Source organism: Mauremys mutica, chromosome 1 (assembly GCF_020497125.1).
Source record: "Mauremys mutica isolate MM-2020 ecotype Southern chromosome 1, ASM2049712v1, whole genome shotgun sequence".
Lineage (NCBI taxonomy): Eukaryota > Metazoa > Chordata > Testudines > Geoemydidae > Mauremys > Mauremys mutica.
Genome location: NC_059072.1, coordinates 129802073 through 129828470, shown reverse-complemented (window position 1 = coordinate 129828470; position 26398 = coordinate 129802073). Strand labels below are relative to the sequence as shown.

General features: G+C 45.3%; 1 protein-coding gene across 4 annotated transcripts in view; it reads right to left on the bottom strand.

The window, feature by feature from the left end:
• Positions 1-26398, bottom strand: part of BCL2L14 (BCL2 like 14) — a 59121-nt gene that overhangs the window by 18241 nt on the left and 14482 nt on the right. For 2 of the 4 annotated variants that reach the window (XM_045002196.1, XM_045002197.1), the window contains one exon: positions 8353-8474. The exons of 1 other annotated variant lie outside the window; for it this stretch is intronic. The gene's annotated coding sequence lies outside the window, so the exon portion shown is untranslated. Of the gene's footprint in view, positions 1-8352; positions 8475-10513; positions 10539-26398 lie in introns of those variants that run through there. One more of the 4 variants, XM_045002198.1, reaches the window with a different exon arrangement.

The following is a 26398-nucleotide window of genomic DNA, read 5'->3' as shown; positions in this document are numbered from 1 at the left end:
TTGAGCAAGGATGTCAGGCTACAGTCACTAGTCAGATATGAAAGAGGAGCAGCTTCGAAAGTACTCTGATGTTGCATTGGAGTTTAAGAGTTTTTGTTGAGGCAAAAACAACCTTCCCAACCACCTCTGAGGACTGCAAATACCTAAATATTAATAACAGAGCTCCGCCTAAACCAAAACCACACATCCAAATAACCAGGAATTTCAGAAAAACGGGGGTGTAAACTTTAACTCGGGGCCAGTTCTAGCTTACAAGCCTACAGCCCTCGTTACTTTACCCGGCTGTGGGAAGATGTTACAGCTCAAAATCATATTTCATTTTAGACCTTATGCTTTTCATTAGAGGGGAAAAACCCATTCCAGCCACTGCTTTGGGAAATTCCGAGCATCTGGGAAGCCATTAGAGTCTTTAAAGCAATGGAAAGAGAGGTCAGTGCTGGGTCCGAAAACATTTAAATAATAATGCAAACCACAGAGAGAAAGAATCATAAAAGTTGGGGGGAGGGGAGTGAGGGAAGAGGGATCAGATAAAACGTTTCCAGCCATAGTGTGTCTTGTGTGTGCACATGCATGATTTCCCAGGCTTCTGTGAACTAGTAAGTCATTTATATGCCACCTTCCCCAATTCTTCATGAACACCAAACACAAGAGACAGTCACAGAAATAGCCTCAATTGAATCTGCAATGTCACTATGGGCTAAGGGCGGACCGTAACTTTGTGTGTGTGTGGGGGGGGGTGTTAAAATTAAAATCAGTTTCCTTTTTCAGTTGTGGTATGTTGCAATTTTAGGCAATATCTACTAGTACATTTGAAAATATACTACAATGAAATCAACATAGAAAGACATCTTGCTATCCCCGACAGGCTTTTGGGGTAAAGTTCATTTCAATAAGGCATGCATTTGAGTGAGAGCAAGCGGAAGACTGAACTATTTACTGGGCAGAGATGAGGCAGTGGGATATAGGAGAAGAGAGGACACTAGGCCCTATCTGCACCAATTACAATGCCTACAAATGCTGCACCATGTACTCTAGCGCATTGGCTGAGCTGTTTAGAAATGGGCTCTAAAGACAGCTCTGAAGGACAGGAGCCGCTGAGTTTACAATAGAAACCGATCTGAAAATGCATCAGGAAAAAGGCAGAAAGACATCATCAGATAAGGAGCAATTAAACCAGATGGAGAGGAGGTGAGAATTGCAAACACATGTAAGAAACAGAAATGAAGGAAGGAATTCTAACTGTTGTGCGAGACTCTGAAGATGAGAGAGGAATGGGGTAGACACAAGGGCCTGGTTCTCAGTTATCCCATCCCTGTGTGTGGGACAGGTATGCACACATGGCTGTAAAAATACCTTTGTAACTCCTGCATCCAGGGTTGGTTCTGAGTCCTGCCTGGCCACCAGTGTAAGAAGCAAGATAATTTACACTGCTTCTCAAGGCTTCCAGGCAGCAAGGTGTGGCTGTAGGTCAATATTCTCCAGCCACATCACTTCCCTTCACCCCTTCCCACTCACTTCCCCTCTTCCTATCCCCATTCCTGACACCCGCTGGAGGCAGGGATGACAGAAAGAGCCTTTGTGCCAGCAGGGGAGCATTAGGGGTTATTCCTGACCCTTTCAAAACTCCTTCCCATTGCTAGTAAATGAGAACCAGGCACAAGTTCTGAAAAGAAATACTGAAGAAGTGACAGTAACAATGTATCACAACCCCCTTTTACGGATGAGCCAGAAGGCTCTCCATAAGACTGTAATGCAAGGTTAATATGCCTATGCATTAGGATATCCTGGCAACTAAAGGCTCAGATTCAGGCAGCCATTAAAGGCTGCTATTGCCAAGTTGTCATAGCTACGACAGAGTCAGATAGGAGTGTCTGCAGAAGGGGAGATCACTGGGCCCTTAATGGAATGGATATTTTGTAGGGAAGCATTCACCAAACTCATATAATAGAACAACATTAGAGGGCTTTCCTAGCACCTAGGGTATGTCTTCACTGCAGAGTTAACCCGAGTTATCTACGCTTGAGTTACTCATCTTGCATCAGCCTTGCTTGAGTCAGACCAGACACACTGCAAGATAACACGAGATGAGTCTACGCTGGTGCTATACTCCTATGTGATGCTAGGACTTCTGGGAGGCACATCCCATGAATCTTTGTACTGCACTAAGATGTACTGCTCCATGAATTCTTTCCCAGAGAATTGTGGGAGAACTGGTCTGTCCTTTCTGTGCACATAAGGGGAAATATGGCAAAGTACTGGAGGACTAGCAATGCTCGCTTGTGTCTACCCTACAGAGTAGCTGTGTAAGCAGCCAACTAATAGTGCTCCCTCGTGTAGTAGCTTATATCTCCCCCCAGTTGGCCAGCCCACCTGAGTTAAACACACCATGTCACCCCACTGTTTTGTGTGTGGACGGGACTGGAGTTAGGGGCAACTCTAATTATAACTCATCTTAAAACAGTGAAGCCAACCCCCTGAAGTGAGAAGCCATATTCTCTAAATTGCTTTAGGCATCAGAAAGGTCACTACTGCAGATGGCAGGGAGAGCACCTAAAGCCAGGTCTTGGAAGGTAAGTAAAGGAGGAAATAATCCATAATTAGTTTATTACACTGTTTAGCTAAAAGTTTTAAGTCTGAATTTGTGGTTTAGAATTGTTGTTTACAGAATACTTCCCTCTTCTTTACCATGTCACTCCATCACAGGTGGGCTCTGAACAGAGATTCACCCGGCCTGTTGCATGAGAGAGCTCATTTCCTCAGGAACTGCTTTTAGATGAGAGTTTCTGAAAAGACGCCTTTTTAGTGTGTGTATTTATTTGTCTTTACTCATGCTCAGGAATCCCTGAAGGAAGCCGAAACCAGAACTAGTATATTATTCTCTAGGCTTTGCTGAAATTTAAAGTATCTTGGAGGAAACAGGAAACATTTGTATTGAGGATGGTTTGGAGAGACCTGATATTGGCTCATTCTCTGTCTGCCTGGCCTTGTTTTCAAAGTTTCTGGAGTTCACAGGCATCTGAGCTGACAGAATGTTTACCTCCCTCCTTTATTTTCCCGTAGCTCTTGTCTTTTATTCTACTGAAAAAGTGTCATGGCATTGTGGTGCTTCCCATGAACTGGCTGACATGTTGCCAACCAGTGATATTGGGTAGGTATTGTTTTAAGCCCCATGTGAATCTCAGCTGTTTTTTGTTTTTTTAAAAGTAAAAGAAGTTTCTAGCCATCACGATTACAGAGAAGCTTGGAAGTGTGAAGCAAGTGCATACTAGAGTCTGAAAGACAAAGGAAAAAGAAACAAAAACAAAAAACCCACCCATCAAAAGACTCCCCCCCCAGACTAAAATGTGTGTTATTTATAATTATTTTGGTATGTTTGAGTTTGGCAACAATATGGGTGAAATTCATAGATTCTAAGGCCAGAAGGCACCATTAAATCATCTGTGTTGACCACTTGCATAACCCCGGCCATAGATTTAACCTAGTTCCCCCTGTATTGAGCTCGATAACGTGTGTTTGGCTAACATGTTTTCCAGAAAGGCATCCAGTCTTAATCTGAAGATACCAAGAGATGGAAGATCCACCACTTCCATTGGTGTTTTGTTCCAATGGTCAATCACCCTCACTCTTAAAAAATTGTGCCTTTTTAAAATTAATTGCTCTGGTTAACTTTGTGCCATTGGTTCTTGTTATATCATTCTCTGCAAGATTTAATAGCTCTTTATTACCCAATATTTTCTCTGCATGAAGATATTTGTGCACTTTAAACAAGTCACCTCTTGATCCTCTTTTAGATAAAGCTTAACAGATTAAGCTCTTTAAATCTCTCGCTCCAACACATTTTTTTCTAGCCCTCAAATAATTTGTGCGTCTTGTCTCTGTATCTTCTCCAGTTTCTCAATATAGCTTTCAAAATGTGGACACCAGAACTGGACACAGTATTCCAGTATCAGTCTCTCCAGTGCTGTACTCAGAATTTAAAAACAAAAACAAAACCACCACACACCTTCATTTTCCTTCTCACTACTCCCCTCTATGTCATGTTCCTCGGTAGCAGATATGGACTGGCCACAGAGCTTGCTTATAGCCACACCAGATGTGTTCATCACAAGATCCTGTGCCAGGTATGGCTGAGTTTGGTATTTTACACATTTCCATCCATACTGTAGCTGAACAGTATAATCCACTCTAGCATCCATTACACAATCCATGTTGTTTGAATGGACCTAGTTCTGCAATGATCTACACTACTCGGGAGGACTACCTTCTCCTCATCGTTCTTGATGTGGAAATGATGTGTGGGCTTTGAGTCTTGCGCTGTTGCTGCACTGGAAGTATCAGGATAGGATAACAAATATTTTGATTTGCCTTTCCTTTTATGGTAGTATGGTGCTGTGCTGCCTGTCCTTTAGGACAGAACAGGTCTGTTTGGGAATGAAGGGTTTGTTTGTTTTTCCAGAGAAAGATGGTTATTTTATCCTTATGTAGCTCAATTACAGTAGCCCTTTGGGACCCAGTTGTGCTAGGTGCTGTACACAGAGTTATCGACAGTCCCTACCCAGACATAAAATAGATTTAAAAGTCCAGCTTGGATTTCTAGTCTGTATCTTATTGCTTCAGTTCTCGGGTTATACAAGAAGCTTGGATGATTTACTGTAAAACCTGTTTTGAAAAACAAACAAACATAAGGCAGCGCAGGAAAAACTGACTAGATGACAGCCTCTCTCACTGAATTATCACATGCTCACATGTGCTTTTTTCTTTCAGTTCTGCCCCTGTTTACATGCAGATGCACTGTCTAATGTGACTGAAAGCAGAACTGGGCACCAGAGTTTTTGTTTTGTTTTTAAAGGGGAGGCCAGTTCTTTGGCCTGGTCTACACTACGCGTTTAAACTGATTTTAGGAGCGTTAAACCGATTTAATGCCACACCCGTCCACACTAAGAGGCCCTTTATATCGATATAAAGGGCTCTTTAAACCGGTTTCTGTACTCCTCCCCAACGAGAGGAGTAGCGCTAATATCGGTATTACCATATCGGATTAGGGTTAGTGTGGCCACAAATCGACAGTATTGGCCTCCGGGCGGTATCCCACAGTGCACCACTGTGACCGCTCTGGACAGCAATCTGAACTCGGATGCAGTGGCCAGGTAGACGGGAAAAGCCCCACGAACTTTTGAATACCATTTCCTGTTTGCCCAGCGTGGAGCTCCGATCAGCACGGGTGGCGATGCAGTCCCAAATCCAAAAAGCGCTCCAGCATGGACCGTACGGATGTGATCGCTGTATGGGCAGACAAATCTGTTCTATCAGAGCTTCATTACAGAAGATGAAATTCCAAAGCATTTTTTAAAAATCTCCAGACAGAGGCCACAGCAGGGACTCAGCACACTGCTGCATGACAAGCATAACGGAAAGTCAAAGAATCAAATGGACGCTCATGGAGGGAGGGAGGGGGGACTGAGGACTCAAGCTATCCCACAGTTCCTGCAGTCTCCGAAAAGCATTTGCATTCTTGGCTGAGCTCCCAATGCCTGTAGGGTCAAACACATTGTCCGGGGTGGTTCAGGGCATAGCTCGTCAATTTACGCGCCCCCCCCCCCGAAGTAAAAGGGAAAAAAATCATCGCTTGACTTTTTAAAATGTCACTCTGTCTACTGAATGCTGCTGGTAGACGCGATGCTGCGGCAGTGAACTACAGCATCCTTTTCCCCACTCCCTGGTGGCAGATGGTACAATATGACTGGTATCCATCGTCATCATCAGCCTGGTGGCAGATGGTACAGTGCAGAAGGTCTGGTATCTGTCCTCATCATCAGCCCGTGAGTGCTTCTGGCTGGCCTCAGGTGAGGTCGGCCGGGGGCGCCTGGGTAGATGGTACAGAACGGCTGGTAACCGTCTTCATCATAGCAACTGGGGGCTGAGCTCCATCAGCCCCCGCCCTTCATGTGTAAAGAAAAGATTCTCTTCTGCCTGCACTATCATAGCAGCGGGATGCTGGGCTCCTCTCCCCCACACTGCTTAATGTCTTGTCTGGACTATCATAGCAGCTGGAGGCTGCCTTCCCCTCATTTCATTTCGCTAACAAGTCACTGTTTCTTATTCCTGCATTCTTTATTACTTCAGCACACAAATGTGGGGACACTGCAACGGTAGCCCAGGAAGGCTGGGGGAGGAGGGAAGCAACAGGTGGGGTTGTTGCAGGGGCACCGCCTGTGAATGGCATGCAGCTCATCATTCCTGCATGATCTGACACGGAGCGGCTGTGCTCTCTGGTTCTCTGAAACACTGGATCTCTAGTACACTTGCCCCATATTCTAGGCAGGACTGATTCTATTTTTAGATACCATAAAGGAGGGATTGACTTGGGGAGTTATTCCCATTTTTGTCTTTTGCGCCCCCGGCCGACCTCAGCCAGGGGCACCCATGACAGCAGCAGACAGTACAGTACAGAAGGACTGGTAACCGTCATCTCATTGCCAATTTACAATGGCAGCAGACGGTACAGAACGATTGATAACCGTCTCTGTTATCATGCAAAAGCAAATGACTGCTGCTGTGTAGTGCTGCTGTATTGCCTCTGTCAGCGGCATCCAGTACACATACGGTGACAGTGACAAAAGGCAAAACAGGCTCCATGATTGCCATGCTATGGCGTTTGCCAGGGCAATCCAGGGAAAAAGGGCGCAAAATGATTGTCTGCCGTTGCTTTCCCAGAGGAAGGAATGACTGACGACATTTACCCAGAACCACCCGCGACAATGATTTTTGCCCCATCAGGCACTGGGATCTCAACCCAGTATTCCAAGGGGAGAGGGAGACTGCGGGAACTATGGGATAGCTACGGAATAGCTACCCACAGTGCAACGCTCCAGAAATCGATGCTAGCCTCGGACCATGGACGCACACCACCAAATTAATGTGCTTAGTGTGGCCGCGTGCACTCGACTTTATACAATCTGTTTTACTAAACCGGTTTATGTAAAATCGGAATAATCCTGTAGTGTAGACGTACCCTTAGACTTCTTTCAGAACACTTTCTCACTTATAAGCCCCTCCCCTGCCACCTTAAAAGCCCCCATAACGTGCCAACCTTGGTCCTGCCAGTAAAGGAGGACTGGAAGCAATGCCACTGTGTATTCCTAGTGCGCCCATCGCTGTGGTATCTAAGCATTGCTTTTACAGTACCCTTCATCCAAGAATCTCAACCCAGTTTACAAACCAACATTAAGTCAGCTATAACATCCCTATGGAGGTTGGCAAGCATCAGCCTCCCCTACTACTGACACACAGTTGCTTCTGGATAGAACACAGCAGCTTTTTAGGCCAGGAAGTTAAGGACATATCTAACCCCCAACTGAAGGGGTTATTTATAATTAACAAAAGTTGAATTTCACCAGGACACTAAAGTTAAACACTCCTATTCTTATGCAAACCTCCACTGGCTCTTCAATGAGTCAGGGGAGAAACTGACATACAACAAATCCAGGCTACAGCACCATGCTTTCAGGTACTGTATATTCCTCACAGAAGAGAAATTCCCTGCCTAGTTTATGGCTGTCCAGGAGGAACTTTCTGTACTCAGAGCTGAAGGGAAGGTAATAGGAAGGTCAGGGGCTCTACAGGAGACTGACAGCTTAAACAGAACATACAAATTGACTTTCAATACACTCACAAATGGCTAAGAGTTCATATTTATGCCACAGCCAATACATCAAATCTTCAGCTTCACAGTGATCGTTAATTCCATTCTGGGGCCTGGTTTAGTGATTATTACTCAGAGAAGAATGAATCACCACTACTACTAAGGGGATTTAAAAGATTATTTTGGTTAGAGATGGAGAAATCTCACATGCAATTATTGACCCAGCTGCAACCTGTGTAGCCTTTGAGATCTGAGCTGGTCTCACAGAACAAGGAGGTAAAGATGCACATTCTGGGTGAATCTTCCATTTACATGAACTAAAGTTCTACACACAATAGGTAAACACAGCATGGATTGTAGAGGAGAACAAACAGAACTTTCTTTTAAAGCACACTGAGTAATCTTTTCACAAGTTTTGTAAGCCAGTTGTGTAAGAGCTCTGAATATTTTGGTTCTAAAGATCCCAAGGGACCTTCAGCTTTTTCCATTTCTAGCCCAATCATTTTTTTGAAGTATTGAGTTAAAAGAACAAAATGGAACAGCTGTTTCACTAATATATTATAAACAGTTACATTTATAAACATGAATGAAGTTCACATATACAACACTTGATTGTTCAAATAGAGAGCAGTGGCCTAGCATAGTCTAACAGAAAACCAAGTGGAGGAGGAAAAAAAGATCAGCATAAATTATTTTAGCTTTGTTTTTACCTTCCACTGAAGTTGCACCAACAGGCCTTAAAGTCTCTTGAGCTGAGCACTTCCTTATGTTTTTCCAGTCACTATTTCTTTTCCGTTAAAACCAGTTGAGTCTTGTAATCTTCCTGGCTTTCCTTCAAAGAAAAGGGGGTAATATTTTCATTTTAAAATTTCAGCCTTTTGTTAAAACATTTGCTTATGTGCTTCAAATAAGGGCAGAGCTGCACCTTAGAGAGTGTCCTTCACTTCCTTATCAGAGGGACTGTAGAAACTTGCCAATCTATATTAACAGCAGCTAAAGGGTGGGGCTGATGGTGCCCATGTGACTTCCCTTAAAATAGGGAAGCAAAAAGTCTGTGGCAGCTACTGTGCTTTGGGGCAAACATTTGCACTCTTCTCCAGATGAAACACTTATCTGATTCAATGGCCATGTCTCATCAATGTAGGTCAGATTGCACCACCATTTTGATAAAGTACTTTTCTTTTCATAATAATTCTGGGGATATTCCTACAAACTAAGAAAAATGAAATAATTTTTTTCTTTCTCACTTGCATTTATTCAAAGGCCACAGAAGATATTGATTAATCACTCTTAACAGTGACACACCATATTTCTCTACAGGCCTAGTGGTCTACGCTGCTGCTATAGCGCTCAGCCCAAAGTTCTAACCCAGTTCTCAGAAGTGGTTAGGTCCCCTGGACACAGAAATGTTTAACTGTGGTTATCATCAGGTCAGGGATCTGCTGTGTTGTAACTGGGCCCCCTTACTCTGTTGTAGAGTAGATGTGGGCCTAGTGCTTGTGAAAGGTGCTAGCTTGACAGCCAAGGAGAATGAAGTCCTGCGTTTATCCACAGGACAGGAACAGTGGCAGTACAAGCTTTTCCTGCAGCTTTTGTGCCTCAGTTCTGATGGGGGAGGGGAGGCTGCTTTTGGGAGTAAGAGACTGCAGACTGAATGTCTCAGCTGAGACTGTAAGGTTGCCAACCCTCCAGGATTGCCATGGAGTCTCCTGGAATTAACATTGATCCCCCAGTGACTATTGAAAGCAATCTGGGAGATTTTAATAGGATATTTTAAGAAAACGACATATGTTGGGGGGGGGCGGGAAATCTCCCAGAATAACTTCAGGAAGAGTTGACAACCCTTTGAGACAGTCATAAGGAAGCCAGTTGTGAGGGTGGATTTTTGTGAGGTGGTGTCTTGGGTAATAGAGACTGGACTATGAACCCCACCAACTCATTTCACATGTTTCGAGGGAATAAAATAGCTGTTGGGAGCTAAATGGAAGTACATTTCAAAATGCTGCTTTGCATTTATACTGAATAGCACCTTCCAGTCAAATATCTCAAAGCCCTTTACAAACATTCATTAAGTGGGTTGCACAATATGTATTGTAGATATTTTACATATAGGGAAACTAAGGCACAGAGGATAGGTGATTTGACTAAGGTCACAAAGTAAGTCAGAGCTTGTCTACACTTAAAACACCACAGCTGCAGCAGTGCCGCTGTAGGGCCTCAGTGTAGACACTACCTACGCTGACGGGAGGAGTTCTTCCATTGCCATGGGTAATCCATTTCTCTGAGAGGTGGTAGCAGAAGCGCTGTGTACACAGGGACTTAGGTTGACTTAACAACACTGCTCAGGGGTGTGGATTTTTCACACACCTGACTGACATAGTTAAACTGACCTAATTTTTTTTTTTTAGGACAGGTCTGGCCTCAGCGACAGATCTGAGAATAGAACCTACTTTTCCTGACTTCTGCTCCTCTAACCCCTTCATTAACCTGCTTCCCTAAGAAACAAAACTCACCATTTTTTTAACCCTGTGATCTCTTAAATCACACTTTATACCACCGCAAGACAAGAACATTCATGTGCCAACGTGTTTAGTAAGCTGCACTAGCAAAACATTCCATATGCTGTGGCTATTATAACCTGTTGACTACATCGGTCTCAGGGCCAGCCTTTGCTTATTGGATCATATGTTGCCATAATTACATGGGATTTATCTAAAATACTTAAAATGCCCCTCATCACTGTAATATGAGCACTTCACAGTGGGGTGTTTTTTCTTCAGTCTAAGAATTTGAGCTTTTCCATATTGCTCTTAACAATAAAACTGAATCTCTCCCCTCCTCTCCTGCAACACACACTTATAACAGACTCACTTTGAATTTCTTGTCCACGTTCTCTCTCCCTAAGTTCTTATTCCTCAGATTGAAATCAGACTAAGTTCTTTGTAGATGTTCCCATAGGTGGCAGGTTTGTATAATTTTTGGTGGGGCCCAAAATGGTGGTGCCCCCCCGCTCTCTCCCTGTAAGCCGATATAAAATGAAGCTACAACGCGTCAGTGCCACAAGATTACAAGGGTCAATTAAAAGTGGAAAGTCAGAAGCAGCACTTGCCTACTTCAATATACAGTATTATATTTTGTTGCACCTGTTGTGATGAAGTGGGAATGTTCTTAATATTTTCTCTGAATACTGTGTGGGTGCCTCAGTTTCCCCTGCAAGATGCCAACTGAAGGCGTTGGGGACAAAGAGATCAGGTGGCCTCCCTGTCCGGAAGAGACACAGAGGCCAGAGGGAGTGTCAGTTTGGAGCTGGCTGGGGAAATGGGGAGAGACCCAGAACTTGGTTCTGGGCTCCCCACCCCCCAAGATGGACCTGACAGAGGGGTTCTGTTTTCTGTATCAACAAGCTCTGTTTAAACTGTGTTCCCGTCATCTAATAAACCTTCTGTTTTACTGTCTGGCTGAGAGTCACATCTGACTGCGGAGTTGGGGTGCAGGGACCTCTGGTTGCCCCAGGACCAGCCTGGGCAGACTCACTTTGGAAAGTGCATGACGTGGAAGGGCATGCTGAATGCTCCGAGGTCAGACCCAGGAAGGTGTAAGCTTCTTGCCCTGGAGACAGTATGCTCCGAGAGAGGAGGCTCCCCTAGAGTCCTGACTGGCTTTGTATGGAGTTGTTCCAAAGCATCACAGCATCCCCTTCCACACCGTGCACTTCCCAGAAGTCCACACAGGCACTGACACTCCCTCCTCCGGCCTTTGTCTCTTTTCCAGGCATTAGAGGCTACCCGATCTCTCTGTTCTCCAACACCTTCAGTTGGCACCTTGCAGGGGAAACTGATTTGGGAGAAATGAAGTAAAAGCTGCCCAAACCCGAGCTTGAGCACTCCTGAATTTTGAGGTGTTCAAATCTGGAAGGCAGGTGCTGGGGGTGGGAGAGGGCTGTGGGCTCCATGGGGGAGGATGGCAGCAACTGTCTGGAGTTGCACGGAGCCAGACACGCTGGTCTGAGTGCCACAGTAAGCGGTTTGGGGGTTGGTGAAGAGGTAGGGAGTTCCGGGGGGCAGTCAAGGGACAAGGAGCAGGGGGGGTTGGATGGGGCAGAGGTTCGGAGGGGCAGTCAGGGGAGGGGCAGCAATTGGATAGGCATGGGAGTCTAGGAGGTTTATCAGGGGACAGGTAGGGGGTGCGGTCCTGGGGGGGAAGTTGGGTGGGGTCTCAGGAGGGGGCAGTTGGGGACAAGGAGAAGGGAGGCTTAGATGGGGCTGAGGTCCCAAGGGGAAGTTAGGGGCAGGGGTCTCGGGAGGAACAAGGAACCAGTGGTGCTTAGATAGGGGGTGGAGGTTCTGGGGGGCAGTTGCGGCAGGGGTCTGGGGAGGGGGCAATCAGCGGACAGGGGCTGGGATTCAAAGGGCTCTGGGCTGCTGGCAGCTGAGGGGATCCCAGAGCCCTTTAAATCCCAGCCCCGGCTGGGAGTCAGAGGGCTCTGGGCTGCCTGCAACTGCGGGGAGCCCAGAGCCCTTTAAATCCCAGCCGCGGCCGGGAATCAGAGGGCTCTGGGCTGCCCGCTGCAGCGGGGAGCCCAAAGCCTTTTAAATCCCAGCCGCAGCAGGGATTTAAAGGGCTCTGGGCTGCCTGCAACCGCGGGGAGCCCAGAGCCTTTTAAATCCAAGCCAAGGCCGGGAATCAGAGGGCTCTGGGCTGTCTGCTGCGGCAGGGAGCTCAGAGCCTTTTAAATCCCAGCCGCGGCCGGGAATCAGAGGGCTCTGGGCTGCCCGCTGCGGCAGGGAGCTCAGAGCCTTTTAAATCCCAGCCGCGGCCGGGAATCAGAGGGCTCTGGGCTGCCCGCTGCGGCAGGGAGCTCAGAGCCTTTTAAATCCCAGCCGCGGCCGGGAATCAGAGGGCTCTGGGCTGCCCGCTGCGGCGGGGAGCCCAGAGCCTTTTAAATCCCAGCCGCGGCCGGGATTTAAAAGGCTCTGAGCTCCCCGCCGCAGCGGGCAGCCCAGAGCCCTCTGACTCCCGGCCGCGGCTGGGATTTAAAGGGCTCTGGGCTGCCGGCAGCGCAGAGCAGGGGAGAAACCTAGCTCCAAATATTGCTGGAGCAGAGCCCCTGTCTGTGAATATTCCTGGGGCTAAAGCCCCAGGAGCCCATATAACTTGGCGCCCATGGATGTTCCATCTTGCGTCTGTCATGCCAGGTAGCTACTTTCCCTCCTGCACTTTACCTTGGTGTATACCTGTTGGGTTTCTTGCATTTTCTGTTTGCCTTTTACCTGAGCTGACTGCTTTGCTCCAGCTGGAGCTGCCCGGTTCTTAAATGTATCCTGTGTCTTCAGCTCAGCCAGCCAAAGAACTCCTGAGGCTGCCTCACCCACAAATCTTTAAAAGGGAGCAGCTGGTGTAACAGAGGGTAGCTCTGTTCAGTTTGTGTTTCTCTTGGTGCCTTACCTTGATTTGCTAGGACTGCAAGGGAATGTTTACTTGTATAAAAACAGTGGTTTCTGTTGCCATTAAAAAAAGGCCTGAAAATATTCTGTTGTTGTGTTTTTATATATATACATGTCATACACAAGGTGGGTTTTCTGTGGTGGCTTGGGGGAGTTTGGGTGCAGGTGCCTCTTGTATAACAAAGGGTATTAGATAAGTCTCCTCCTTCGTCCAGGGCGAGGCTTGGGAGCACTGGCTGGGCTGTAGCACATGGAGGTTGTTAGGTGAGAGGGGGGGTTTCTCCTTGGTCAGGGGTTATTCAGATGCTTGGACAGCTTAAGGTGGGGAAGAAATCTGTCTAGGGTCCTTGGTCGGGGTGATGTCGGGATGGCTTTTCCAGCAGCTAGCAGAGGATCAAAGTCTGTATAATTCCTTCACCTAAGTGAAATGTTTGCCTAAGAAAAATTCAGTTAAAGCCACACCTGGTGAACTCATAACGAAACTCAGTTGATAGTGAGCTCATAAAACAGTGGCAGGTTGTTTCAAAGCGTTGCAATATGCAAGATGCTGGTTCAGTTATAGTGAAGTCCTGCTTAGGTTGAAATGAAATCATGTCGCGAAAATAATTTTACTTAAAAAATGGTTCGTTCTATACAATTAAAGACACAAAAACCTTTGTCTGAGGACAATAGAAAAGTTGTACAGGTAGAACGATTCTGGTTAGGGCGGTGATATCTTCATTGAAATAGTTATACTAGCATAACGTCCTAGTGTGGACGAAGTTAAAGGTAACTTATAGAAGTATAGCTGTATCCACACTAGCTTTGTTTATTTTGTTTTTTTTTTTGGTTTGTTTTGCTGCTTTAACTATACCACTCTACCTGTGTAGTTAATGTAGCAAAAACCAAAACACCCATCAAACAAACCAAAAACAAAAATCACATATCAACCATACAACCATGGCACAAAACAAAACACCCTAGGCTGGACCAGACCTTAGTTTTACAATTTGATAGAAACAGAGCAGTAATAGATTTGGATCAGCTGTGACACCTGGTGGGCAGATGGCTCTAATACCAGTATACTGCAGACCCTGCTTCTGAGGGTATCGGTTATGTAATTGTTACTAGTTCATCACTTCCTACTCATGTTTTCTGGTTCCAGGTCTGATGAGCAGACAGATGGACAACCGAAAGTTTCGTATTAAAAATACAAGCCTCTCCCTTCATAAATAGCTTACATAAATTAACCAGTATAGCCATATCCCCATGACAACCAAACTCATAAGACAAGAATGAGATTTGGTTCAGTCAGCCATTGGGAAAGAATGAAACTGATCAGACAGTCAGTAGAACATCAAGAAATATTGCAATTTTATAGATGTGAGCAACACAGAGGAGAGAGAATATTTTATACCAGTGATCACAATGACTCTACTTGGCTTTTCTTAGGTGTGTGGAGTGGGGGCAAGGCAGGGTGGTGGCATTAGCTTTGGAGGGACAGAAAAATAGCAGACATGTTTAGTTAAAGTTTAACTGACACAGCCTGATTACAAATACACATTCCTGCACAGGTCAGGAAGAAGTGATGTGTAAGTGGGTGGGAGCATGGATGAGACCGAGTTTAGGTTCTGTTCCTGACTTCTGCCTCATCTGACATTTTTCATTTGGTTTCTAAATGAAATTTTCATTTAGGTTTTCAAAACTGCAATTTTTTCACAAATTCAAGTTTTTGGCATCCCTTTCTCCCCCACCCCCTCCCATTTTTGGCCATTGAATGATATCTGGGGTTAGAGAGAGGCTCTACTGTTTTGTCTTCTCTCTTTTCCTTTTTCTACTCTGTAACTTTTCAAAACTTCTCCACTTCTGAAAAAATTACAGAGGGACATATGGAAAAATTAAGCTCTAACTTTGTCACTCTAACTTTTCAAAATTCCCTCAACTTTTCAAAAGTTACAGAGTGCGAGAAGGGGGAAGAAAGAAAGAGGGGGAAAAAAGGGAAAAAGTCATCCTGGGCATTATTCATTTTACTGCACGCAGGGTAGTGGTGGTGGTGGTGGGGAGAGAATACAACAAACAAACAAACAAATCAACCCCAAAACTTAATTTTTTGGCTTTTTGGGGTGGGGGGTGAGGCGTGTGTAGGGGGTCAGCTCTGTACATCATTATCTTTGGACCAGGTCCTGGGCTGCAGCACAGCTTAGGAGTGGTGAGGCAAAAGTGGCTTTAAGACACCTTTGGGCTCCCCCTGTTCCTCAGACAATCTGTATCAGGACGGATGTCTGACACCAGCTGTCCTTTGCCCCAAGGGGTTGTTCTATTAGTTGGGAATCACTCCCCCATCCCCGGATCCCTCTAAGCAGGGCGATTCTCCAGAGGCCTGGTGAGATGGCTTTTATTTTTAAGAAATTGAAAAAGTATTTTCTTTAAAAAACTGTTCAAGACCTCAGGTCACTAATGAAATACAGGCATGAGCTTCCGAGCACAAATAACTGCCTTTTGAAAGTCATTTCCTGCTTTACCCTGGGGCCACCAGAGCCAACCACAAAGCTGCTGTGGCACAGGATAAAGCCCTACATCTGCCAAAACCTGATGTCAGCACCCTTGGAGTTAGCCCTGATTTTAGCCACTGGCGTAGCTGCACCAGTGCAATGCCTTAGTGGCGTTAGGGGAAGCTGCAGTGGGTACCAGTTAGAGTGGCCCGGTGTCTGGTTTTCAACTGGAATTCCTGGTCGAAAAGGGACCCTGGCACCTCCGGTCAGCACCACTAATGGGGCCACTAAAAGTCCAGCTGGCGGTACAGTGGGTTTAAGGGAAGCATGGCCAATGGGAGTTGTGGGGGCAGTGCCTGCCGGCAGGTGGAGCACACAGAGCCCCTGGCCCCTCACAGTCTTGGGAGCCGGACAGGCTGGCTGCTTCCAGGAGTCTCCTGAGGTAAGCACCACCCAGTTGGAACCCACACCCCTCACCCCCTCCTGTACCCCAACCCCAGCCCTGAGCTCTCTCCCACACACAAACTCCCTCCCGGAGCCCACACCCCAACCCCTTGCCCCAGCCTGGTGAAAGTGGGGGAGAGTGAGAGAAGGAGGGATGGAGGGTGGGGGAGAGCGTGGGGGAGAGCGAGAGAAGGAGGGATGGAGTGAGTGGGGAGGTGGGACCTCAGGAAAGGGGTGGGGCAAGGGTGGGGCAAGAGTGTTCGGTTTTGTGTGATTAGAAAGTTGGCAACCCTAGTACCAGTGGAGCTGATCCCAATTTCATGCAGTGATAAACACCATCCATGCAAATCCCAGCTTTCCTTGTCTATTTTAAGGTTTTCCTTTGGTGCAGCTATACTGAGGGCTGAAATTCAATTATGTAGCGGGAAAGCATGAGGTTGGTGCAAGAAAGAATAGCACCAAGGGCTTACTTGATGTATAGGACTTGTGCTGGTCCCTCTGCCCACAGAGGCTTTTCATTTTGCTGAGCAACACCGATCTACACTGAGTCCGAGTCCTACTCTTGCCAGTTTTCAGACAGCATGTGTTGTGCATGTTATTTGCTCTCTGCCTAAATAAATGATAAATCTCTCACCCATAGCAAAGCTTTTTCCTATGCTCCCTAGATTGCTTTAGGTGCTCATGGCATCAGCATCCCTGTTTTCCTTTTGTATACTCTCATTTTGTGCATAATATTTTACTTCCTTCTGTTAGAACAATGGCACAAACCGAGATATCTTTTTTTTAATTGAACTTTTTGTACAGTCATTGGGTAGGAGAGATGAGTAATAATAAAAAGACATTCTTATGCACTTGACTCATTGTAGTTGATGGCTGTAAAGGCAAAATGTTATAAAATGGGATTATAGAATTGGAGACCACAAGCTGAATGAAACCATATGAATCAAGTTTCAGAGTAGCAGCCGTGTTAGTCTATTTCCGCAAGTACTCCTGTTCTTCATACGAATCAAGGCGATCAGAGATGGATGCAGTACAGTTCCAGTCTGTGATGGTTATTGTATATGTATGGGTTGGCGACAATACCGACTTTGGTTTGGATTTCTGCAGACGGGCTTTATTGTAGCATATTTTAATAAGAGAAAAATACTAATCTTCAGACCAAAGATGCTGCTTCAAGAATGAGCTGACCTGTTGCTCTTTGTGCAGTGAATAGAGGGTGGAAGCCTAAATGCATGCCACAAATGGCAGACTACATCATTAAAATATTCAAACTTGATTGTCAATTTGTACTAAATGAGAAAGGAGCATGGCTGTGAAACTTTGGGATTTCTATTCTCTGCATTCCTTTGGGCATTATTCCCATAGAGTTGTTGTTTTTTAGGTGGACAATAAAAGTTGCTTTTTCCATTTAAGTTAAGGCCTAACATCTGAGTGCATCAGGGCTTTTCCTTTTGAGATGGATTTCCATTCTTCCTGGTTCTTTGGCATTTCTTATTCAATTAATTATAAGACTTAGCACCTATATAAAACCTTAAATCTTCAAAGCAGCATGAAGGCCTCACTCCTGCAAGTTACTCCCAGTGTGAGGACTCTTGTGCTCGCCACCTGTGCAGACTAACTTGCAGGAGTGAAACCTAATGTCCTCTTCTTCTCAACAGAAACTTTATAATCTACATTTTAGAGCTGGGAAAACTGAGGCACAGAAGTTGTTAGTGGTAGAACAAGGATCAGAAACTAGGGATTCGTTGTGTTACCACAGATGTAAAGAACTGTGCAAGGGAAGTCATTTGCAGTGCACAACAACAGGTTTTATGGGTCTTATAAAAGCCAGGAGCAGTGCTAACTACTCTGGAGTGCCATCTACTGACACTGTACATAGATAAACATAGCAGCGAGCACTGTTGTAATGCCTTGCTCTGACTGAGAGCTGGTCGGGAAAATCATTCCAATGCAAAGTGTAATTACCACATAATGACAGTTTTCAGTGGGAAAATTTTAATTTTGCTGGAAATTTTTCTATTTTCCATTAGGAAAACCAAATTAGAATATTTTGTTTCATTGAACTGACCTGAAATGTTTCATTTCAAATCATCTCAACATTAAACTGCATTACCCTATTTATTATTTAACAAGTTTATTTTAGCATGAGCTTTCGTGAGCTGAAGCTCACTTCTTCGGATGCATAGAATGGAACACACAGACAGGGGATATTTATACATACAGAGAACATGAAAAGGTGGAAGTATGCATACCAACAGGCAGAGTCTAATCAATTGAGATGAGCTATCGTCAGCAGGAGGAAAAAAAACTTTTTTAAGTGATAATTAAGATGGCCCATAGAAGGTGTGAGGAGAACTTAACATAGGGAAATAGATTCAATTGGTGTAATGACCCAACCATTCCCAGTCTTTGTTTAGGCCACAGTTAATAGTATCTAGTTTGCATATTAATTCAAGTTCAGCAGTTTCTCTTTGGAGTCTGTTTTTGAAGTTTTTTTGTTGCAAAATTGCCACCTTCAAGTCTGTCACTGAGTGGTTAGAGAGGTTGAAGTGTTCTCCCACTGGTTTTTTAATGTTATGATTCCTGATGTCAGATTTGTGTCCATTTATTCTTTTGCGTAGAGACTGTCCGGTTTGGCCAATGTACATGGCAGAGGGGCATTGCTGGCATATGATGGCATATATCACGTTGGTAGATGTGCAGGTGTATGAGCCCCTGATGGCGTGTCTGATGTGATTAGGTCCTATGATGGTGTCACTTGAATGGATATGTGGACAGAGCTGGCATCGGGCTTTGTTGCAAGGATAGGTTCCTGGGTTAGTGTTTATGTTGTATGGTGTGCGCTTGTGTGGATTGGTCTAGGCTGAGGTTGATGGTGGGATGGAAATTGTTAAAATCACGGTGGAATTCTCATGGAAAAGAAGCCCTCGAGGAATTCCACCGTGATTTTAACAATTTCCATCCCACCATCAACCTCAGCCTAGACCAATCCACACAAGCGGTCCATTTCCTAGACACTACTGTACTAATAAACGATGGTCACATAAATACCACCCTATACCGGAAACCCACTAACCGCTATACATACTTACATGCCTCCAGCTTCCATCCCGGACACACCACACGATCCATTGTCTACAGCCAAGCTCTAAGATACAACCGTATTTGCTCCAATCCCTCAGACAGAGATAAACACCTACAAGATCTCTATCAAGCATTCTTAAACCTACAATACCCACCTGCTGAAGTGAAAAAACAGATTGACAGAGCCAGAAGAGTACCCAGAAGCCACCTACTACAGGACAGGCCTAAAAAAGAAAATAACAGAACACCACTAGCCATCACCTACAGCCCCCAACTAAAACCTCTCCAGCGCATCATCAAAGATTTACAACCTATCCTTAAAGATGATCCCTCACTCTCACAGATCTTGGGAGACAGGCCAGTCCTCGCTTATAGACAGCCTCCCAACCTGAAGCAAATACTCACCAGCAACCGCACACCATACAACATAAACACTAACCCAGGAACCTATCCTATTTATTATATGTTTTCAGAGTTGTTCTAGCCAGTCTTGGTCCCAGGATATGAGAGAGACAAGGTCGTCTTCAGTTCAAAAGCTCGTCTCTTTCAACTAAAGAAGCGGGTCCAATAAAAGATACCACCTCACCCATCTTGATTGCCTATTATAGCACATTGCCTCATGGGATTTGTAGTTCTGCCCCTCATTCTTTCATCATGGGAGATGTAGTCAGAACAGGGAGACTGGCCTATACAGGAGAATGGGGACATCAGGCTCCTGAACTACAACTACCATAAGGCAATGTGTTCCAATGGGGACAAAACATGTCTGTTTCAGGAATGTTGAAATGTTTCATTTTGATCCAATTTTTTTCCATGAAAAATTTAAATATTTCAATGTTTCTTTCTGATTGGGGATAAAAACGAATGTTGAAATATCAGAATTCCTCATAGGACAGAAAGTCTGAATTTTGCCCTGCTCTGCTCCCAGTCCTGTGCACTATGTACTAAAACATGCTGTGCCTCATTACTTTATACACTATTCTTCTGTTTAAATAATAATTTACATTTGTATTACCTAGCCAAGAGCTGTGTATGGGTAAGTGCACAGTCTTACTAGAGACTCCATTCTTTGGCAAAACTCTGGTAATGACAACTCAATGCTAGCTCAGTGACTTAGGGTAAAATTTTCACAAATGTCCAAGTAATTTGTGAGCCTAAGTCCCATTTTCAAAAAGGACAAACTCCTAAGTCACTTTTGAAAATGGAACTTGGCTCATAAGTCAGTTAGGTGCTTTTGAAAGTGTTACCCCTAGTGGTTCCCTCAAAATTGCTTATGTGGTGTTCAACAGGTGTAAGGCAATGCAGAATTCAGACCTTTTCTCTATTCACAGAGGTGGTCAAAGCTATGTGAGTTTTTTCATGAAGTTGATGGATTTCCACTCCATATGGCTAAATTCAGTGCCTTGCTGCTACTCTGAAAGCTATTTGAGTTTTCCCCCAATGAATTTCAAAACTGTTTAAAGGTAAATTCCATTATTTTTTAAAAAGTGCATCCAGTGCTTTCTGACGGGGCCTGAACTTTCCAGTCAAATTCAAGCGACCCTGGGCTTCTTGCTGGAACATGCAGTGCTGTATCTTTAAAATGGCAGACAAGTGAGACACACACAATAGCCCCCTTTGCTGGATGCAGATACTGAAACGTTGGAAAGCATTTTGGAAAGCTGCTGTGAAAATGCCTTTTATATTTTTTTTGTTTAGTAAATATCTATCTAGTTAAGGTCTAACTAGAGTGGGGTCAGCAACCTTTCAGAAGTGCTGTGCCGAGTCTTCATTTATTCACTCTAATTTAAGGTTTCACGTGCCGGTAATACATGTTAACATTTTTAGAAGGTCTCATTCTGTAAATCTATAATATATAACTAAACTATTGTTGTATGTAAAGTAAATAAGGTTTTTAAATGTTTAAGAAGCTTCATTTAAAATTAAATTAAAATGCAGATCTCCCCGGACCAGTGGCCAGGACCCAGGCAGTGTGAGTGCCACTGAAAATCGGCACACGTGCCAGAGGTTGCCTACCCCTGAACTACACACTGCTATTTTCCTTTAAAAACAACTTCTCCTGTTTCATACATCCACTGTATTCCAGTCTGATTTGGATTTAAAAAAAACATGAGAAATTCAAAGCACTGTTATTAAATGCATGGAAACAATTTATTTCCTGGGAACTGCAGTGTCCTGAATCTGACATTGAGGCAATCTGTCGGCAGCCCTCGGGCTACAGAGAGCTTGAATATCAACTCTTTGTATTCCAGTAACACCTACCACGTACTCAGCACTGCCCACACGCAGTCCCTGCCTGGAAGAGCTTGCAATCTCAAAAGAAGAGTAATAGATTGAGGCAAGGAGAGAGAGATAAAACATACAACTTTCTGGTTTAAAAATAGATGCCCTCTCCCCTTCAATCACATCACTCAGCTGTTCATTATCACCAGCTCTCATTTTAAATTGACCTCCTTTTCTCTTTAGCTAACCATTTGACTTTGTTTTTCCCTTTCTCTAGCCCAGCAGAAAAAACAGCAGGTTGTTAATGGCTCACATTGGACCACAGCTGCATTGATCCCGAAAGGGATCTTCCATTGCATTTCTTCAACTGTGCATGAGGTGGAGCTCCTGGCTGTGCACATCCAAGCTCAGTTCCAGGTGCTGGGTTCCTACTCTATCAATTTTTGTGACAATAGGGCAGATAAGCAATGGGTTGCTCATGAAAACATTTCTCCTAGTGCCTGATACGTTCTGCCTAGAAAACGGTTTCGAAATAAAGGATTTTTAAGTAATAAGATACATGTTGCGTGGGCCCCATGCACAGTAACATAGCTGGAAATGCATTAAGGCCCACTGTAAACATCAGTTTCATTTAGATGCGACTGACGATCCCTCTTGTGCTGTTATCCTGCCATTATTATTTATCGGTATTGCAATTGTGCCCAGACATCCCCACCACGATCAAAGCCCTCTTGTGCTACCCAAACACATAACAGGCAGTCCCTGCCCCCAGAATTTTACAGCCTAAATAGACAAGACAGGCAAAGAGCAGGAGAGGGGAACAGAGAGTGAGGTGAAGTACCTTATTCAAGGTCATACAGCAGGAGAAAGTTCCGCTCCTGTCATCCAGCCTGAAGCCCTACCCACGGGACATACTGCTCTCACTCCAGTGCTCCCAGACTAAGCAGGGTTGAGCAGAATGCAGAATGGCCAGGAAATATACCCGGGTGCTGCAGCAAGGTAACTCAGTAGGATGCTCTTTTCCCTCTTAGACAGCACTGAATCAGAGTCTTAGGCTGGCGCTAGGAAGCCTGGTCCTGCTGCAAGTCTGATGATCACCATCCCTTTTTTCACATAACCAGTGAGACGCTCTTCAAACAGTATTCACAACTAGCTATTTTCCTCCCAGCCCATTGGTTGGTTGAACCAGAGTCAAAGCAACTCACATTTTTTCTCCCTGCCAGAGAATTTGTGAAGAATTTTTCCATTGTTTAACCAGCTCTAACTCTGCCCATTTGCAGTTATTGAAGCTCCCCGTGGCACTTGTCATAAGGACAAAGTTGGTCAAATTACAACTCAGGTAATTATCTTCCCCTTACCTTAGCCTTTCAGCTGTTTCAATGGGTATGCTACTCATCTTCACTTTGTCCTAAAATTGTTGCATGGAGTTCACTGGTGCTGTTAGCGGCTGTGTTTCCTTGTAGAGATGGCTGCATTTGCTGGGGGTGAAATGATCTATCTGGTGGCAAATAACTAGTGTTTTTAAAGGACTTTGAGACCTCGGATGAAAAGTTAGAGAGTGACCCAGCAACCAGAGAATTCCACTCAGCAGCTCCCTGCAGACCGATTCAGGGTTGGGACACCAGGGCTTTGACTCCTGGGCAGGCCTGGAGCCTGGAAGCCCTGGTATCCTTGGCAGTATGCATGGTGGGGCTGCCTCAGAGTTGCAGACCCTGGGAGCCGCCAAGAGCTCCAGACTCCTTTGTCCATGACAGTGAGCCTGGACGCCCTGAAAGCCCCAGCTCAAGTCAGGATTCTCAGGGCTTCCAGGCTCCCTCCTGTGGATCCAGAAACCAAGCCCCCGTTAGAGTTGGGGCTCTCAAGCTCCCGACCCATAACAGGGAGCCTGGAAACTCTGGAAGCCCTGGCATGGCAGACTGCCCCGAGCCACTGACACTAGAATCACTGGGTTCCCCAGTCCTCGGGCAATCTCCTAGTGGGTCTCTGCCCCTGGGCTGTGGACCTTAGAAACACTGGGATGCCCAGCAGTTCATCAGGAATCCACGCTGGGCTCTGGGGGATACCTGCCTTGGATTCACTGAATGTTCATCCAACCCAGATGTTTTGGGCAAAATTTTTCAGGCTCAACAAATAGGCATTTTAATTGGAAAGTTTCTGACTAGCCCTAGTCTGAATGTCTTCAAGGTGAGTTGTGTCTCATTTTGGCATCTCAGGCAGGTGGAGTTTTGCCTGTGGACAGACCCTGGGAGACACAATACAAGCTTTCTTCAGAATACCTCAAGGTATTTCACAGCCCTTTGAAAAGCCACGTGTTAGATACTATCAGGGCAGTCATTGTAAGGATTGCTCAGCAGCAGTTCACAGCAACCTTGGGGAGTAGGAATCTTGGCCGGGCCGGCCTTATGGGTGGGCAACCACCCAGGTGCCATGGTGAAGGGGTGCCATGGTCAAGAGGCAATGAATGGGGTGGGCCTGGGTCTGAGGCCACGTAAGGGAGCTCAGGCAAGGGGGGGAGGCAACAGGGGCCAGGAGTTATAGGAGGGATGGGAGGGGAGGCAGTGGGAGCCAGGGGTGATTGGGGGATGGCTGGGGGGGGATCAAGGGAGGCAGCGGGGTCCAGGGGTGATGCGGGGTGTGGGTGGGAAACCAGGGGAGGCAGCAGGGGCCAGGGTGATGGGAGGGGGTAGGGTGGGTGGGAAGCCCAGCGAGGCAGTGGGGATCTGGGGGAACCAAAATACAATTTCACCCAGGGCGCCACTTTCCCTAAGACTAGCCCTGAATCTTGGCCAAGGATTTTGTGATTTCTGGGAGCCTTGACTGATACACTAATGAAAAAAATGTTGGACAAATTTGGGTGGGAGCTGTAAGTGTCCAGCCCCTCAAACTCAGGTCACTTATTTAAATGCCTAATGTTAGATAACAAGTTTGAAAAATGTGACTTAAAACTCAGAACTGAGTAACACTTAGGTCTGGTCTTAGGTTGATTTAACTATGTTGGTCAGGGATGTGAAAAATCCACATCCACAAGCAATGTAGTTAAGACAACCTAAGTCTCTGTAGAAGAATTCTGTTGACCTAGCTATCGTCTCTTGGGGAGGTGGATTACCTACGCTGATGGGAAACCCCCTACTGTCAGTGTAGGTAGTGTCTACACTGAAGCACTACAGCAGTGCTGCTATGCTGGTGTAGCATTTTAAGTGTAGACAAGTCCTTGGAATTTACATAACACTTTGTCTGTTCAAAACGTGACATACCGGTATATAGACATCAACTAATTTATCCTTTCCATGCCCTTACCATCATGGAAGGGAATAATAAAACTTGCCCATTTTACAGATAGAAAAAACTCAAGCAGAGAGGTCACTGTGAGTGTGATGGGATCCCCAGGGTATGACCTAGAACTGGGGTACCAAATGAGGGTACCCTTTCTCACAGTCCAGAGATACAGTTATAAGGAATGCTGCAATTCCTTATGCACACAACAGAACAAGGAATGTGGTTTCTGAAGCAAGAGACCACCCTCATACTGTACTATGGGGAGCCTACTGCTTTTTCTGTGTCTTTTGTTGCCAGTTAGAATGAGCAGATAAATGAAGTCACTGGAGGGCAATGAGTGAGAAGATGTGCAATTATCTTCCATATACAGGATTATCTGCTCATCCCCCTACCTCAGGTTCAGAAGCACACCCCTGAATAGCAACTTACATTTACAGTACAGAGCATCTTTCATAGAATATCATGGTTGGAAGGGACCTCAGGAGATCATCTAGTCCAACCCTCTGCTCAAAGCAGGACCAATCCCCAACTAACTGGCCCCCTCAAGGATTGAACTCACAACCCTGGGATTAGCAGGCCAATGCTCAAACCCTTTCACCTGGAAGCACCCCAAAGCTCTCTATAAACTTAGCCAATTGGTACACAAATTATGGCTTGTATGTTCCTCTCCTGCACTTGGAGAAGAACTAATGCTGATGCATCATTTATGTTGTGGAATGGCCTGGAAGCCAGCAGTCTGGATTCAAGGACATGGAACCAAAACCCTTTCGTAGCTCTGATGGATGATCTCCTCCTGTCAATGAATAGAGGACATTCTCATCCTGCTGGACCTCTCTATAGCATTTGACACTGCTGACCATGAGATTCTGCTGTCTCACCTGAGAGAGGTGGCAGGGATCCAGGGTAATGCACTAAAATGGTTTGAATCCTTCCTGGAAGGATGCTTCCAACAAGTCATGATAGGAAATTGCATCTAGACTGCTTTCTTGGAGTTCCACAAGGATCAATTCTCTCTCTGGTCCTTTTCAATATCTACATCAGGGATCTCAAACTCAAATCATCACGAGGGCCACATGAGGACTAGCACATTGGCCTGAGGGCCGCATCACGGAAACCTCTTCATACAATGATACAAAAATATAATCAAAAATGAAAAAAATGAAGAGTAATATAGTACGCTATTAAAAGTCAATGTATTAACTTTTTAAAAACTGTAATGCGAAAAGGGGGTTTAATAAAATATAAACACCTGTAACTATTCCTTATGTGGTCAGTAACACTGATTATCTACACTAACAGTCTATCAATATAACTGTAATGGCAGGAACATTTTAAAGTAACTATTCATACAAACTAAGTTGCCACTTTTAAACATTCTTCCCAACTACTCACAGCAAAGAATCATACACGCTGAACTTCATACCTCAGATTGCTTGTCTAGTCCATGAGGCCTCAACCCTGCCCCACTCCCATTCCAACCCCTTCCCCAAATCCCCACCCTGGCCCTGCCTCTTCTCTGCCTCCTCCCCTGAGCGCACCGCGTCCCTGCTCCTCCCCCTTCCCTCTTGGAAAGTCCTACAGTGTTTGGCAGTGGGAAGCGCTGGGAGGTAGGCGGAGGAGTGGGGATGTGGTGCGCTCGAGGGGGGGGGAGGGAAGCTTGACTGCCAGTGGAGTCGGTGCCTATGGCGGGCCACAGGAAATAACTCATGTTTGAGACCCCTGATCTACATGAAGCCACTAGGTGAAGTGATCAGATGGCATGGATGCAAGTGCCAGCTATATGCAGATATACAGCTGTACCTATCCTTCATCAC